This window comes from Oncorhynchus clarkii, chromosome 8 (assembly GCF_045791955.1).
Source record: "Oncorhynchus clarkii lewisi isolate Uvic-CL-2024 chromosome 8, UVic_Ocla_1.0, whole genome shotgun sequence".
NCBI lineage: Eukaryota > Metazoa > Chordata > Actinopteri > Salmoniformes > Salmonidae > Oncorhynchus > Oncorhynchus clarkii.
Window position 1 is genome coordinate 20,512,005 of NC_092154.1, and position 16,179 is coordinate 20,528,183.

Genomic DNA, 16,179 nt, shown 5'->3' on the forward strand with positions numbered 1-16,179 from the left:
AGCCTAAGGGAGAGGTTTGCGTAGTAGGCACTAGATCTCCAGTGCTTACCCACAGCCCGGTTCAATCTGTGCCTGCACTCTGGAGGGTCCAGGCTAGAGTATTTATCCAGCCTCGGGGAGTGGTGCCAAGGCTGCGCACCAGAGCTCCAGTGCTCCCCCACAGCCCGGTCCTTCAGGTGCCTTCTCCTAACACCAAGCCTCCTGGAGGTCTCCCCAGCCTGGTGGGTCCTGTGGCAGCCTCACGCACCAGGCTGTCTCTCTGTCTCCTCCCTACAGGTGCTCCCGTCTGTCCAGAGCTGCTAGAGTCTCCCGTCTGTCCAGAGCTGCTAGAGTCTCCCATCTGTCCAGAGCTGCTAGAGTCTCCCGTCTGTCCAGAGCTGCTAGAGTCTCCCGTCTGTCCAGAGCTGCTAGAGTCTCCCGTCTGTCCAGAGCTGCTAGAGTCTCCCGTCTGTCCAGAGCTGCTAGAGTCTCCCGTCTGTACAGAGCTGAAGAGTCTCCCGTCTGTCCTGAGCCGCCAGAGCCGCCAGTCTGTCATGAGCCGCCAGAGCCGCCAGTCTGTCATGAGCCGCCAAAGCCGCCAGTCTGTCATGAGCCGCCAAAGCCGCCAGTCTGTCATGAGCCGCCAAAGCTGCCAGTCTGTCATGAGCCGCCAGAGCCGCCAGTCTGTCATGAGCCGCCAGAAACGCCAGTCTGTCATGATCCGCCAGAGCCGCCAGTCAGCTTGGAGCCGCCAGTCAGCCAGGAGCTGCCAGAGCCGCCAGTCAGCCAGGAGCTGCCAGAGCCATCAGTCAGCCAGGAGCTGCCAGAGCCGTCAGTCAGCCAGGAGCTGCCAGAGCCGTCAGTCAGCCAGGAGCTGCCAGAGCTGCATGTCACGCAGGCGATGCCAGAATCGCCCTTCACTCCGGAGCTGCCGGAGTCGTCCTTCACCCGGCGCTGCCGGAGTCTCCCGCCTGTCCAGCACTGCCGGTATCTCACGTCCACTCGGGACCCATTTCTAGGGTCCCCAGTCTGAGGTCGGCGGCGAGGGTCGCCGTGGTTAGGAGGCCACGGAGGCAGACAATGAGGTGGAGAAAGACTGTGGTGAAGTGGGGTCCACATCCCGCGCCAGAGCCGCCACCGCGGACAGACGTCCACCCAGACCCTCCGCTATAGGTTCAGGTTTTGCGGCCGGAGTCCGCACCTTTGGGGGGGGGGGGGGGGGGGGGAGTACTGTCACGTTCTGACCTTTATTTCCTTTGTTTTGTCGTTATTTAGTATGGTCAGGGCGTCAGTTGGGGTGGGCAGTCTATGTTTGTCTTTCTAGGATTTAGAAATGTATATGTTTCCACTTAGTATGGTTCTCAATCAGAGGCAGGTGTCGTTAGTTGTCTCTGATTGAGAATCATACTTAGGTAGCCTGGGTTTCACTGTTTGTTTGTGGGTGTTTGTTTCCGTGTCTGTGTTTTTCACCACACGGTACTGTTTCGGTTTTGTCATTTCACGTATTAGTTTATTGTTTTTGTATTTAGTAGTGTTCAATGTTTTTGTTATTAAAAACGATATGGACACTTAACACGCTGCATTTTGGTCCAATCCGTGCTACACCTCCTCTTCAGACGAAGAGGAGGAAAACCCTTACACAAATACATTTAAACTCAGTTTTTCACAATTCCTGACATTTAATCCTAGTAAAAATTCCCTGTTTTAGGTCAGTTAGGATCACTACTTTATTTTAAGAATGTGAAATGTCAGAATAATAGTAGAGAGAATGATTTATTTCAGCTTTTATTTCTTTCATCACATTCCCAGTGGGTCAGAAGTTTACATGCATTCAATTAGTATTTGGTAGCATTGCCTTTCAATTGTTTAACTTGGGTTCAAACGTTTCGGTTAGCCTTCCACAAGCTTCCCACAATAAGTTGGGTGAATTTTGGCACATTCCTCCTGACAGAGCTGGTATAACTGAGTCAGGTTTGTAGGCCTCCTTGCTCGCACACGCTGTTTTCAGTTCTGCCCACAAATTTTCTATGGGATTGAGGTCAGGGCTTTGTGATGGCCACTCCAATACCTTGCCTTTGGTGTCCTTAAGCCATTTTGCCACAACTTTGGAAGCATGCTTGGGGTCATTGTCTATTTGGAAGACTCATTTGCGAGCAAGCTTTAACTTCCTGATAAATGTTTTGAGATTTTGCTTCAATATAGCCACATAATTTTCCTACCTCATGATGCCATCTATTTTGTGAAGTGCACCAGTCCCTCCTGCAGCAAAGCACCCCTACAACATGAAGTTGCCACCCCCGTGCTTCACGGTTGGGATGGTGTCCTTCGGCTTGCAAGCCTCCTCTTTTCCTCCAAACATAACGATGGTCATTATGGCCAAACAGTTCTATTTTTGCTTCATCAGACCAGAGGACATTTCTCCAAGAAGTACAATCTTTGTCCCCATGTGCAGTTGCAAACCGTAGTCTGGCTTCTTATGGCGGTTTTGGAGCAGTGGCTTCTTCCTTGCTGAGCGGCCTTTCAGGTTATGTCGATATAGGACTCGTGGGATTGATTTGCACTCTTCACACTAAAGTATGTTCATTTCTAGGAGACAGAACGTGTCTCCATCCTGAGCGGTATGACGGCTGCGTTGTCCTTTGATGTTTATACTTGTGTACTATTGTTTGTACAGATGAACATGGTACCTTCAGACATTTGGAAACTGCTCCCAAGGATGAACCAGACTTGTGGAGGTCTACAATTTATTTTGATTTCCCGTGATATCAAGCTAAGAGGCACTGAGTTTGAAGGTAGGCCTTGAAATACATCCACAGGTACACCCCCAATTGACTCAAATTACGTCAATTAGCCTATCAGAAGCTTCTAAAGCCATGACATCATTTTCTGGAATTTTCCAAGCTGTTTAAAGGCACAGTCAACCTAGTGTATGTAAACTTCAGACCCACTGGAATTGTGATACAGTGAATTATAAGTGAAATAATCTGTCTGTAAACAATTGTTGGAAAAATGACTTGTGCCATGCACAAAGTAGATGTCCTAACCAACTTACCAAAACTATTGTTAACAAGAAATGTGTGGAGTGGTTGAAAAACGAGTTTGAATGACTCCAACATAAGTGTATGTAAAAGTCCGACTTCAACTGAAATAAACGTGGAATTTACCCAAATACTGTATCTGAGTGGTAATTATGCAGACAGAGAGAGTCTCACTGAGGGCATCAAGCTTCCATAAATCATACCTGCCCATGTTTAGTTAATGATTGAAATCTGACACAAGAAGTGTCGAGGTAGCAATTTTGCAATGCTAATTTTGCCTTGCTCATCTCTGTCCGGCCTGTCACAGCAGTGATGGAATCACTTTAACTATACACATTGTCCCGGCTCAAACTGCAGATTAGGGAGTTTCAAGGAGATTAGATTTAAGTAAAACAGTTATGTAATGTCCCATATGACATGAAGAGTAAACAATTGCAGAGATAATAGGCCTACTTCTTGGAAATAGCTTTCCACCCTCAGTACCTGGATACAGCCATTAGTCATGGTATATTGACCATATATTGTACCACAAACCCTCGAGGTGTCTTATTGCTATTTGTCACGAATCTCGCCGAAGATGGTGCCTCTTCCTTTTCGGGCGGCGCTCGGCGGTCGTTGTCGCCGGCCTATTAGCTGCCATCGATTCCCTTTCCGTTTGTTTCTGTTTATTGGGTTTAATTGGGTACACCTGTTTTGAGTTAGTGTTTGTTTGTAGGCTATTTAAGGCCGCTGGGTATTTGTGCAGGCTTGTTTTCTGTTATCTAGTGTATGAGTGTTATCAGTATTTTTCTGGACAGTTTAGTCTGTTGTATTTTGGGACGGGTTGTTTCATGCGCCCTGGTGTTTTGCATGTTGTGGCTCCACAGTCTATGGAATAAAATATCCACGTACTGAATTACCTGCTCTCTGCGCTTGACTCCTCCACTCACCACTGTTAGAAGTTGTAACACTATTATAAACTGGTTACCAACATAATTAGATTTACACAGTAAATATAAATGTTTTTTTCATACCCATGGTATATGGTCTGATATACCACAGCATTTAGCCAATCAGCATTCAGGGCTCGAACCACCCAGTTTATAATGAGGGTTATATACCAAGGTTCTACTATTGCTATTTCACCATGAATATGGATTAATCAGTAGTTGCATGCAGTAGATATTGATTGAGAATAATTTAATTGATATCCTCTGATGCCAACCGTAAACACCCAACATCCATTTTGTGTTTTGCCTTTATGGCCCTTTTTACAACAACATTTGTCACAAAGGTCTTTACAGTAACCCGGCCTAGAGCCCAAAAGGGCTAGCAAGCAGAAGTACAGGGGCAAGGAACAACTCCCTATTAAAATCTGTCACTCCCTCCCTCATGGTTGGGCTAGCTTTGTCCATGGCCCTGTATGCAAAGTGTTTTCGCCATCAGTGTCCTGTAAAATGTAATCCTATTTGTGCTCCATTCAGGCACATTTCCCCGGCGGCCAGTCACTGTGCTTGCTGTCATCTCCTGTGGTAAATGAGTCTGTGCTGCTGGCGCTGTTGGTGATGTGTGTGAACGTATCGTTATCGCCCGTGACATCAGCACTCTCATTTCCCCCTCGTTATCCAGGAGCCCATGCTGGAGTGGAAATCTGAATAATGACAGACACTGTTGGAGGCGTGTGTGTGTGTGTGTGTGTGTGTGTGTGTGTGTGTGTGTGTGTGTGTGTGTGTGTGTGTGTGTGTGTGTGTGTGTGTGTGTGTGTGTGTGTGTGTGTGTGTGTGTGTGTGTGTGTGTGTGCCGTGCGTGTGTGTGCGCGCGTGTGTGTCTTGGCGTCTGGGCCACTTTTCGATTAGACTGGGAATTGTAGTCATTATGCCCTGTATTTTTGCCCAGTTTGACTGACGTGGTCCAATCAGTTATTAGTTGATGTTCCAAAGGCTTTAGCGCAGACTCTCCGATGGAGATCTGATCAGGAGCATAAATACTATGGAACATTTTGGTATGTTTTTGTGTCTGATAATATGAAAAGACCCAAATAAAAAATATGAAATCCACATGGACATCCTTCGATCATGCTGTATGTCTAAGTCAGAGAAAAAATGTGTCATTCATACACAGGACGTGAGCACAGAGGTCATGTTTGAAGTATATTATATATGACAGCTAACTAATCACATACTCTACATGACAGATACTTGGTATGCTATTTGTAGACATGGAGGTGTTTTGTCAGTGAGTGGCTCTGGACTTAGTTTGAAATACAAATCAGGTGTTAGCTATGTATTGTAGGGATTATTCTTTTCACCTTTGGGCACACAGAACAAACCCACACCATGGACCTCTGGCACCTCAACCTCCTGTTGAGAATGACAGCGATGCGACCTAGCTTTATCTGTAGCTAAAGCTAGCCTACATCTTTGTGGATTTAAATAAAAATGGACCTATAGTATAGATATCGCCTCAAAATTCTCTGCCATCATAGGCCTCATTTCAAAGTAATTAAAGAGATGGTTTAATGGATATTCTGTATCACTTCTGTGATACATGGAAAATAGATAGCCTACCTACGCTCAGTTATCTTCGTTCTATTCTTTAACTCGGCAGTCATTTAAATGGTTGACGTTTGCAGGTTATCTATCACTGAACCAAGACCTGACCTTTCTATTTAGCTGTTTTCAAGTTTTACTTCTACTTTACATTATACACTACTGGTATTCCCTTGTCATGTATGCTCTACATTCAGATTCTTTATAGCGACTTCAGATTTTTAGGAACAGCAAACCTCCTCTGACTTCATTTTTGATCAAAACAAAGAATATGTGCAAACAAACAAATATCTCCCAAATCGGTCGATTTTTGTTGTTGTTGTTGCTGTGTATAAAATGACCCACAACTATTTCAAAGGCTGTCAATGTGACTAATGCTTAGAGCTTAGTAAGTAGGAGCAAAGAATTACAGCCAAGCAGGCGTTGACTCTATTGTCACTGATGTCACCGGGCTGGTGGCTCGAAACCAGTCCTGGCTTGGAATCCACATGGTCATGTTGTGACTCCAACACTTTCGTTTTAGACCGTGGTTAACAGGTCACGCTCTGCCCTGCAAACTTAAGAGCTCTCGTTTCTCCTTCTCCCCAGACTCCACTGCTCCCCTTTAATCATCACAATAAGGAAAACATCCCACCTACCTACCCCTTACGCTGTATGAGGACTTCATCAGCCAGCCTTCCTGTTTTCCTGCTTCATCTGAATCAAGGAAACATTGAGGCTTTGTGAGATTTCCCCTGCTACCTGGACAAAATCCTATTGGGTTTCAGTGAAAGGGATGAGTACTGGGTTGAGTGGCGCTCTCTCTATTGTAAACACCGAAACGCTACACCGTTATCTACTGTAGATGAGAGGCAAACCGTGAGTCATTTTTTATGTTGATTGTGCCATGGTCGTTTATTTTTCTGCGTCGTTGGGAGACAAGGAAACATTTAGGTGGAATGTCACCTTTCCCCTGTGCTTCCTGTTTTTCTTGAGGAGCTGTCATTTACTGCTTGATGAAATTCATGTGTCCTTCGAGGGTACAGTACTGTATGTATTCCCATGATCCAGTATTTTATTTCCATGATCTAGTCTTTTCATCTATTCAGTGGTGGAGAACCTGAGGGCAGATCAGCTTTGGCTGTCTCTGAATGTACCAGGACGGAGATAAAGCATGTACATAAGTTGTTCCATTGGAAACGTCAAAGGAAGGACTCCATATTGTAGAGAATACTGTACAGGAGTGGAGACCTCATAAGGATAATCTTGACCATGCTCCCTGACAGGATTGTTTATTTTAGTGTCTGGTTTTCCTATCAAACACGACTAAATTGACTTACACTTGTCTATGAATGTGTCAGTGTCGTATTGAACGAGCAGATGTGTTTTCTTAATTAACCTGAATATGAAACTTCTCATATGAATCTCGGGGTCAACACATTCACAGGACACAAAGGAAGGACTTTCAAAAGAAAATAATAAACAATAATAATATATTTATATATTTAAAATAAGATATAAATATTTAGAAAACATAACAAATGGATGGACTTTCAAGATTCAATTACTTTTATAAGCTAAGCTTCTGAGTTATATCTGAATTCTACTTCCCTCTAAGGTGTACCAGATAGCATATTTGATCCTGAAGGCTGCCAACTCCCCCAGGCCAGGTAACAGGGCGCTGGGGCGTTCTCCGGACGGGGTGACCTTTACCCCCCTGGCAGTACTACGCCATCACAGACACCACGTGCCTCACCCGATTCAACATTCTGCCCCGCACCGAACCGCCATCTTACACCCGCGACGATGAGGTTATCTGCACTTCTTTCTACTCCAACCCCTGGAGAATGGAGGGGTCAAGGGTCAGCATATAGCATCACTGAAAGGGCATAGGGGTCAGCAGTGGCGTAACAGCTACTTTTATTTAACTAGGCAAGTCAGTTAAGAACAAATTCTTATTCACAATGACAACATATCCCGGCCAAATCCTAACCCGGATGACACTGGGCTGCCCTATGGGACTCCCAATCAAGATCGGTTGTGATACATCCCGGAATCGAACAAGGGTCTGTAGTGACGCCTCTATATGCAATGCCTTAGACCGCTGAGCCACTCGGGAGCTACAGGGACTCATTTTTAAAGTAGATATGATTATGTTTGTTGAACACTTCAAATTGCAATCCAATTTCAATTCAAATGCACAACATAAAACGTTGATTCCATTTAACTGTAATATATTAGATTCAACCATGGCCCACATGAAATAAGACCACCAGCACATTTATTCACTTGCTTCAATAGACATGTATGGAAGCCATTTGCTGCTAACATTTGATTGCCAGCTACATTAGTATTTAAGTGCTGTGGTGGTTTAATTAAATTACATCAGTCAGCTTTGAAGTCACTCACCAGCTTCTCACAATGAAATGTACATTTCGTGATTTAAGTTGTGATCAATACAGCTGCCTTAACATTATACATCTTCTTTACAAGTTAGGCATACAGTCTAGGCACATGACACATTTTATTTCCTGGTGTGCTGGTTTCTATATTTGTTTTCATTGAGGATTTGGATAAAGAAAGCCTACCTCACACAAATAAATATACACACATCAACACACGCTCACTATGCAAACAGCAACATTGCCTTGATCAGCTGTGTATCGGAGCAACTCCTTTTAATTGTGAGAACTGATCGCACAGTCTGCTCCCACTGACAGTAATGAAGCAGTACAGTCAGTACCCCCCCCCCCCCCCCCCCCCCCCCCCACACACACACCCCACCCCACCCCCACCCCCAGGTCTGCTCAGACAATCAGGAGCTCCTGTCATCCTGCTCCTTTTAGATAGTGACAGAAAGCGTAAAGCGTGATCACAGCGAAATCCTAATGAGTCGTGGGCGGGTGTCAAAGCATCGCAGATCTTATATTGAAATGTCACTCTCTCCGACTTCTTCAAAAACAACCAAGCTAACCACACAGCCTTAATTAGCAACCAGACACGGTTAACCCTTCATAGCTGCAAGCCAATCACTTTTTTTCTTACTAGGTCCATTAATAATGTATTTTATTCTTACCACAGCAATGGAGTGCTGTAAATGTTGTTATGGGGCTGTTTTATGGATTTGCTGAGTAGAGATTGAATTCAGTATTTGTTAAACATGTGTAGGAAAATTTGAATAGAGGTCACTAAAGAGCTCCCTTTTCCTGTATAACTTACTAAGAATCCATACCATTCGGTGCTTTGTCTCTCACAATTTGCACCTGGGGCATAGATCCACACCTCTCTGATCAATGGAAGGCCGAGTGCCGATGACCCCTCCCCGACCTTACTGAACTTCACCTCTGCACGCTACATCCGCCTACAGTTCCAGCGAATCAGAACCCTCAACGCCAACCTCATGACCCTGGCCTTAAACGATCCCCGCAATGTCGACCCAATAAGAACGAAGCAACGTGTTGATGACCACACATCACGATCACTTTCATATAGAATCATGTATTCCATCTGTGAGCCGCTAGTTTATTCCTTTCTACCCAGCACCATTGGTGAAATGGCTATGGCGGCATGTTGATTACATTGCGCTCACCAGACAGATGGGTCTTAATTAAAAATGGCTATAATTAAGAAATCTGTTCCTTACTGAGCAACATCCACCTCATCATGTGTTGACTTTGGCCTACACAATCAGTCACCCAGTGAGCTCTTGTGTGACACATAATTACCGGACAGATTGCAGGGCTTATATTGAGCTAGGAATTTATCATTTACAAAATACTGTTCAATTTAGTCATACCAAAGGGACATAAATTATGAAATTGTGGATAAAATTATCTCTCACTCTCTCAGAAATAAACACAGAATACCAATGAGTGTCTTTGAATAAACTAGACTGTGCTGTAGCTTTGTAGAAGTAGCCAGTATATGATAGAAATATTAATGCCAGTGATCTCCATTTTTCTCAACTTGTTTCTTTTTTGTTTGTATTTCCAGTATTACTACTCTATCAAAGACAGTTGGAGGGATGTGTAGCTGCTATGATCACGCTAAAGCCTGTCCCCTGAACAACCAGACCAAGGTATGTCAGTCAACTTACATTCTCTATGGCCCCTTCTCTACATTGTAATCATACAGTGAGCTAGATTTTCTCTCCATGGGCACAGTTCATGTGCCGTTTGATAGTAATATCAAAGAGAAACACAATTCTTAACCTGCAGCCCTCGTGTGAAGTGTGCTCCAGTTGTCTCTTGGGCGAAAAGATCTGAGTCTTTCCTTCAGTGACCATGACACAGTAACATGGCGTCATTTGATTCCCTGTCATGAATTTCAGTTGTGAGTGTGAACACAACACGTGTGGGGAGAGCTGTGACCCCTGTTGCCCCATCTACAAGCAGAAACCCTGGGTGGCTGGGACCTTCCTAACTCATCACAACTGTGAGAGTAAGACCACACAGTGATAAACTTAAGCATTAAGGCCCGAGGGGGTGTGGTATACCACAGCTAAGGGCTGTTCTCGATACAGGCCTTAGCTGTGGTAAATTGGCCATATACCACAAACCCCTGAGGTGCCTTATTGCTATTATAAACAGGTTTCCAACCTAATTAGAGCAGTAGAAATACATGTTTGTCACAGCCGTGGTATATGCCAGACCTGTGCTGATGGCTACTACAGAACCACTGGGGTATGTACTGGTACTGTTGATCCCAGTTGACTAGGATCCAAGCAATGACTGAAGCGCATATTAGTGAATAATAAATAGAAATCTCACCATAGCTTTGTATCGTGACTAGGGTTAAGAGTTTTTCCTGGCCTGAGTCTCCTGCTCCCCTGTTCTCTCCAGGTGAGTCTAGAGACCTTAGACCCGTGTCAGCTCTGCTCCTGTGACCCAGCAGGCTCCCCAGCATGTGTCCCAGACCAGTCCCAGACCAGTCCCAGACTGAAGGAGGTAGGCTACTACTTAACCACCCACCCCAGTTCTCCTCTCTACGCTGATCTAGCTGCCATATGTTTATTGCTGAAGCCTCCCCCCGTCTGGTCCCACAGACCTCACGGCTGGATCCTGCCACTGTAAGCAGGGTTACGGGGGACAGCAGTGTGACAGGTGTGCTTTCCCAACTGTGTCCGCTGTAACTGCAGTCTAGATGGAAGCCTAAACAAGGACCCTTGCCAGCTGCCCTGTGTCTGCAAGGTAGGCCATTCTCTCCTCCTCCACCCCCATCTTTCTGGCCTTTTCTCATTAGGGCAAAAGTCCATCCTCCACCCTCTCTCCTCTGACTTCACTCCTCTGTTACCCGGAAACCGATGAGTGGTCAAGGAAATGTCAATTTGGTAGTAGGCGAACGGAACAGTGTCTTCCCCTCCACGATAGCCACCTTTCATCAAGGATAGTCTTCCGTATTCTACTTGAGTCCCTCGTGGAAGAGTTAAAAAATATGCCACACCCCTTTTGAATCAGCTTTTGTTTTGTCTGAGGATAAAGCATGCACATGTTTAAAAACAATAATAATCATCCCTTCTTCCAATCCTCCCACACCACCAGAACCAATCCATTCAGTGTCAGGGGTGGACACATCAGCGCGATGCTTTATGCCTTCGTAGGGCCAACAGCTCCGAGTCCCCTCAAGTTCTTCTCACTAATTGCTCCAGCATATAATTTGACTTATCATTTGTGTTCAAGTTAGCCGGCTACTTCCTCCGCTGCTATTGTGCACACTCATGTCATACACATGTCATACCCTGGGCAAGTTTCACTCTTTCACTAGCCAATTATACCATCTCACTGCAGGGATGTCAAGGAGCACCGGTGAACTTTGCTCTCTATTGGTCTAATTATTGAGCTGGGGGGAGGATGTGCAGTCAAATATTGCATTTCGTTGTGTCTCCAGCTGAGTCAGATGCTACTGAAACTTTTCTCCCACTTAATGAGAGAGAGAGAGAGAGAGAGAGAGAGAGAGAGAGAGAGAGAGAGAGAGAGAGAGAGAGAGAGAGAGAGAGAGAGAGAGAGAGAGAGAGAGAGAGAGAGAGAGAGAGAGAGAGAGAGAGAGAGAGAGGGTGTGGGTCCAGGACTAGAGCAGAAACTCTGGAGAATGGGTGAGTGTCAATGCTGACATCACCAGGGGGTGAAGCCTATCCCCAAACGTGTACTTTGCTCATCACCCCAGAGCATCTGCACAACCACTCCCACCTGAGGAAGCAGACAGCAGGGATGTTTGCCAAGTCTCTGAAGGACTTGGTAGACAAACACCCCATGCCGCACTGGACAGAGGACCACCCAGAGACCCCTACCAGACCACTGAACCACCAAAGACCCACAGGCCCCCTCAAGGCCCCACCCAGCCTACTACCCCAGACCACCACCTCTACCAGACCAGAGAGGAAGCCCCCCCGTCCCAGACCTGGCCCTCCTCCACTCCACAGGGCCCAACAGCAGGACCAGCGCAGCTACGCAGAGGTCGTCAGAGGACAGGAGAACCCTGTAGGATTAAGTTAGATTAAACAGCTCCTCCAATACATCTGCACTAAACTGCACTAAACGCGCACACACACACAGGCCCATGCATGCACACACACACACCTATTGTACTAAAAGTGTACTTTTTCAATGAATAGGAATATACAGTATATATAGAGAGAGAGAGGGAGAGAGAGAGAGAGAGAGAGAGAGAGAGAGAGAGAGAGAGAGAGAGAGAGAGAGAGAGAGAGAGAGAGAGAGAGAGAGAGAGAGAGAGAGAGAGAGAGAGAGAGAGAGAGAGAGAGAGAGAGAGAGAGAGAGAGAGAGAGAGAGAGAGAGAGAGAGAGAGAACAGTTTTTTGTTGTTGTTGTTATCCTGTTTATCTCACTCTTAACTTAATAGTTAGTAGTTACTGTATTTCTGACTGTGCTATTCTTTCTTTTTGCAACATGAAATCACTATCAGTTAGCATGTGGAACATTCAGGGCCTAAACTCATCACCCTTTAGACTGAAGAGTTTAGCACTGGAGTTGTTGACATCATCATTCTGCAGGAGACATGGTGTAAGGCAGACATTCTTATTCACTGTCCCACAGGCGACAAAGAGGTAATTGTGCCCTCACAGAAACACAGCTCTGTCATAGAGGCAGAGACTCTGGAGGATTGATCATTTGGTACAAATCCGAGCTACAAAATCTAATTGATCCCCTCAAGATTGTTAAATATCACATTTGGTAAAAACATAAAAATAACTTGTACTGACAGAATAAGATGTGTTCCTTTGCGCAATATATATCCCCCCTTCAGAATCACCATATTACTCAGAGGAGATCTTCCCCACCCTTGAGGAAGAGACGTGCCTTTTCCAGGCCCAGGGAAATGTTCTCATCTGTGGGGACACAAATGCACGCACAGGAACACTACCTGATCTAACGACCACATGATGGGACAGCTTTATTACAGGCCACACTGTTTCTAACTGCTTTAATCTCCCCATAGAAACAACAGTGACAACACCATCAACAAAAATGGAAGGGATCTGTTGCAGCTCTGTTGAAGCCTGGGTCTGTACTTTGTCAACGGTAGGTTACTCTTTGGGAAGATTCAACTATTGCTCACCTCTTGGCCACAGCACAGTGATTACATATGATTACAGACATTGACCCTTTCTCTCCCAGCTCATTCACCTCTGTCTGATCACAGCCAAAGTACCTTGTTCCTCAAAAGAACAGACATGGAAACAACCACACATTCACAGCCCAGTAAGCTGTACAACATCAGGAATTCATACAGATGGGCCCAAAACAGCACAGAAGAATACCAGAAAGCAACCGGTAAACATAATATCCAAACTCTCTTAGATAACTTTTTGGATACCACATTCACTCACAGTAAAGAAGGCATCAATCTAGCAGTAAAAACATAAACTATGTATTCAGGCAAACAGCAAAAGAAGCACAACTGAATTATTATTATTATTTTTTTTAATTAAAGACCACAGATGACAACTGTGGTTTGATGCATATTGTAAAATTATAAGGAAAAAACTTAACACTATCCAACCAAAAGCACAGAGCCCCATATAATGGTGAATTATGCCTTCGTTACAGTGAGACTTTAAAACTCTATAAATGTACACTCAGAACCAAAAAATCACAGTACAACAGCAAGCAGCTGACACTAATTGATGAGTCCATAAACACAAACAACTTCTGGAAAAACAATGGGGAAGTAATTCTGCTTTGAAAGTTGATAAACTTGTAACCTCACTTTTGAATGAATGGCCTTTGAATGTTTCGGTACCTACTGGAGAGCTCTTCTTTGTCTACACCTATTCAGCATCGTTCACACCCTCTTAAACTTTACCACCCATCTCTTTAAGGGTTGATCCGAGCGTTCTGTCCTAACAACAACAGTCAAGCACCCAAGCTAACTGTTTAACGTTGGCTAGCTACTTCCAGACAAAAATGAGAGAACAGCACACTGACCATTTTACTCGCCCTAGCAGAGCTGGTTAGGCTGTTTTTATGTTATCCAGATCGTTGGTGACTGCAACTGTGCAGCTGGCAACAATTTACGCTTTTTTGCCAAAGTTTACTGACACCGGCCATATTCAACGGGTGTTGAGAGTTCCTCTGTGGAGATGAGAGAACCTTCCAGAAGGACAACTATCTCTGCAGCACTCCACCAATCAGGCCTTTATGGTAGAGTGGCCAGACGGAAGACACTCCTCAGTAAAAGGCACATGACAGCCCGCTTGGAGTTCACCAAAAGACACCTAAAGGACTGGGCCCATTGAAACAAGATTCTCTGGTCTGATGAAACTGAGATTGAACTACGGCCTGAATGCCTAGCATCACATCTGGAGGAAACTTGGCACCATCCCTACGTTGAAGCATGGTGGTGGCAGCATCATGCTGTGGGGATGTTTTTCAGTGGCAGGGACTGGGAGACTAGTCAGGATCGAGTGAAAGATGAACGGAGCAAAGTACAGAGAGATCCTTGATGATAACTTACTCCAAACCACTCAGGACCCCAGACTGGGGTGAAGTCAAATCAAATCAAATCAAATTTTATTTGTCACATATACATGGTTAGCAGATGTTAATGCGAGTGTAGTGAAATGCTTGTGCTTCTAGTTCCGACAATGCAGTAATAACCAACAAGTAATCTAGCTAACAATTCCAAAACTACTACCTTATAGACACAAGTGTAAGGGGATAAAGAATATGCACATAAAGATATATGAATGAGTGATGGTACAGAGCGGCATAGGCAAGATAGAGTAGATGGTATTGAGTGCAGTATATACATATGAGATGAGTATGTGAACAAAGTGGCATAGTTAAAGTGGCTAGTGATACATGTATTACATAAAGATGCAGTAGATGATATAGAGTACAGTATATACATATACATATGAGATGAATAATGTAGGGTATGTAAACATTATATTAGGTAGCATTGTTTAAAGTGGCTAGTGATATATTTTACATAATTTCCCATCAATTCCCATTATTAAAGTGGCTGGAGTTGAGTCAGTGTGTTGGCAGCAGCCACTCAATGTTAGTGGTGGCTGTTTAACAGTCTGATGGCCTTGAGATAGAAGCTGTTTTTCAGTCTCTCGGTCCCAGCTTTGATGCACCTGTACTGACCTCGCCTTCTGGATGATAGCGGGGTGAACAGGCAGTGGCTCGGGTGGTTGTTGTCCTTGATGATCTTTATGGCCTTCCTGTGACATCGGGTGGTGTAGGTGTCCTGGAGGGCAGGTAGTTTGCCCCCGGTGATGCGTTGTGCAGACCTCACTACCCTCTGGAGAGCCTTACGGTTGTGGGCGGAGCAGTTGCCGTACCAGGCGGTGATACAGCCCGACAGGATGCTCTCGATTGTGCATCTGTAGAAGTTTGTGAGTGCTTTTGGTGACAAGCCAAATTTTTTCAGCCTCCTGAGGTTGAAGAGGCGCTGCTGCGCCTTCTTCACGATGTAGTCTGTGTGGGTGGACCAATTCAGTTTGTCTGTGATGTGTACGCCGAGGAACTTAAAACTTACTACCCTTTCCACTACTGTTCCATCGATGTGGATAGGGGGGTGTTCCCTCTGCTGTTTCCTGAAGTCCACAATCATCTCCTTAGTTTTGTTATTTTCCTGAAGGAAGTTTTACCTTCCTTCAGGACAACGACCCTAACCACACAGCCAAGACAACACAGGACTGGTTTCGGGACAAGTCTCTGAAAGTTCCTTGAGTGGCCCAGCCAAAGCCAGGACTTGAACCCGATCGAACCTCTCCAGAGACATCTGAAAATAGTTGTGCAGCAACGCTCCCCATCTAACCTGACAGAGCTTGAGAGGATCTGCAGAGAAGAATGGGAGAAACTCCCCAAATACAGGTGTGCCAAGCTTGTAGCATCGTACCCAAGAAGACTCGAGGCTATAATCACTGCGAACGGTGCTTCAACAAAGTACTGAGTAAAAGGTCTGAATTCTTACGGTGCCAGCAGCATACCACCCTGAATCCCCCTGCATCCAACCAGGTTGGGCCTGGTTGGTCCCTGGATGGGAGACAAGATACTACTGGAGGTGGTGTTGGAGGGCCAGTAGGAGGCATATTTTCCTCTGGTCTAAATCTCCCAATGCCCTGTGTAGGGTGCTGTCTTTCGGATGGGATGTTAAATGGGTGTCCTGACTCTCTGTGGTCACTAAATA

At 45.2% G+C, this 16,179-nt stretch overlaps 1 pseudogene; it reads left to right on the forward strand.

Annotated features, from left to right (window-relative positions):
- The window catches only part of LOC139415411 (laminin subunit alpha-2-like), a 152,841-nt pseudogene that overhangs the window by 21,442 nt on the left and 115,220 nt on the right, over window positions 1–16,179 (forward strand).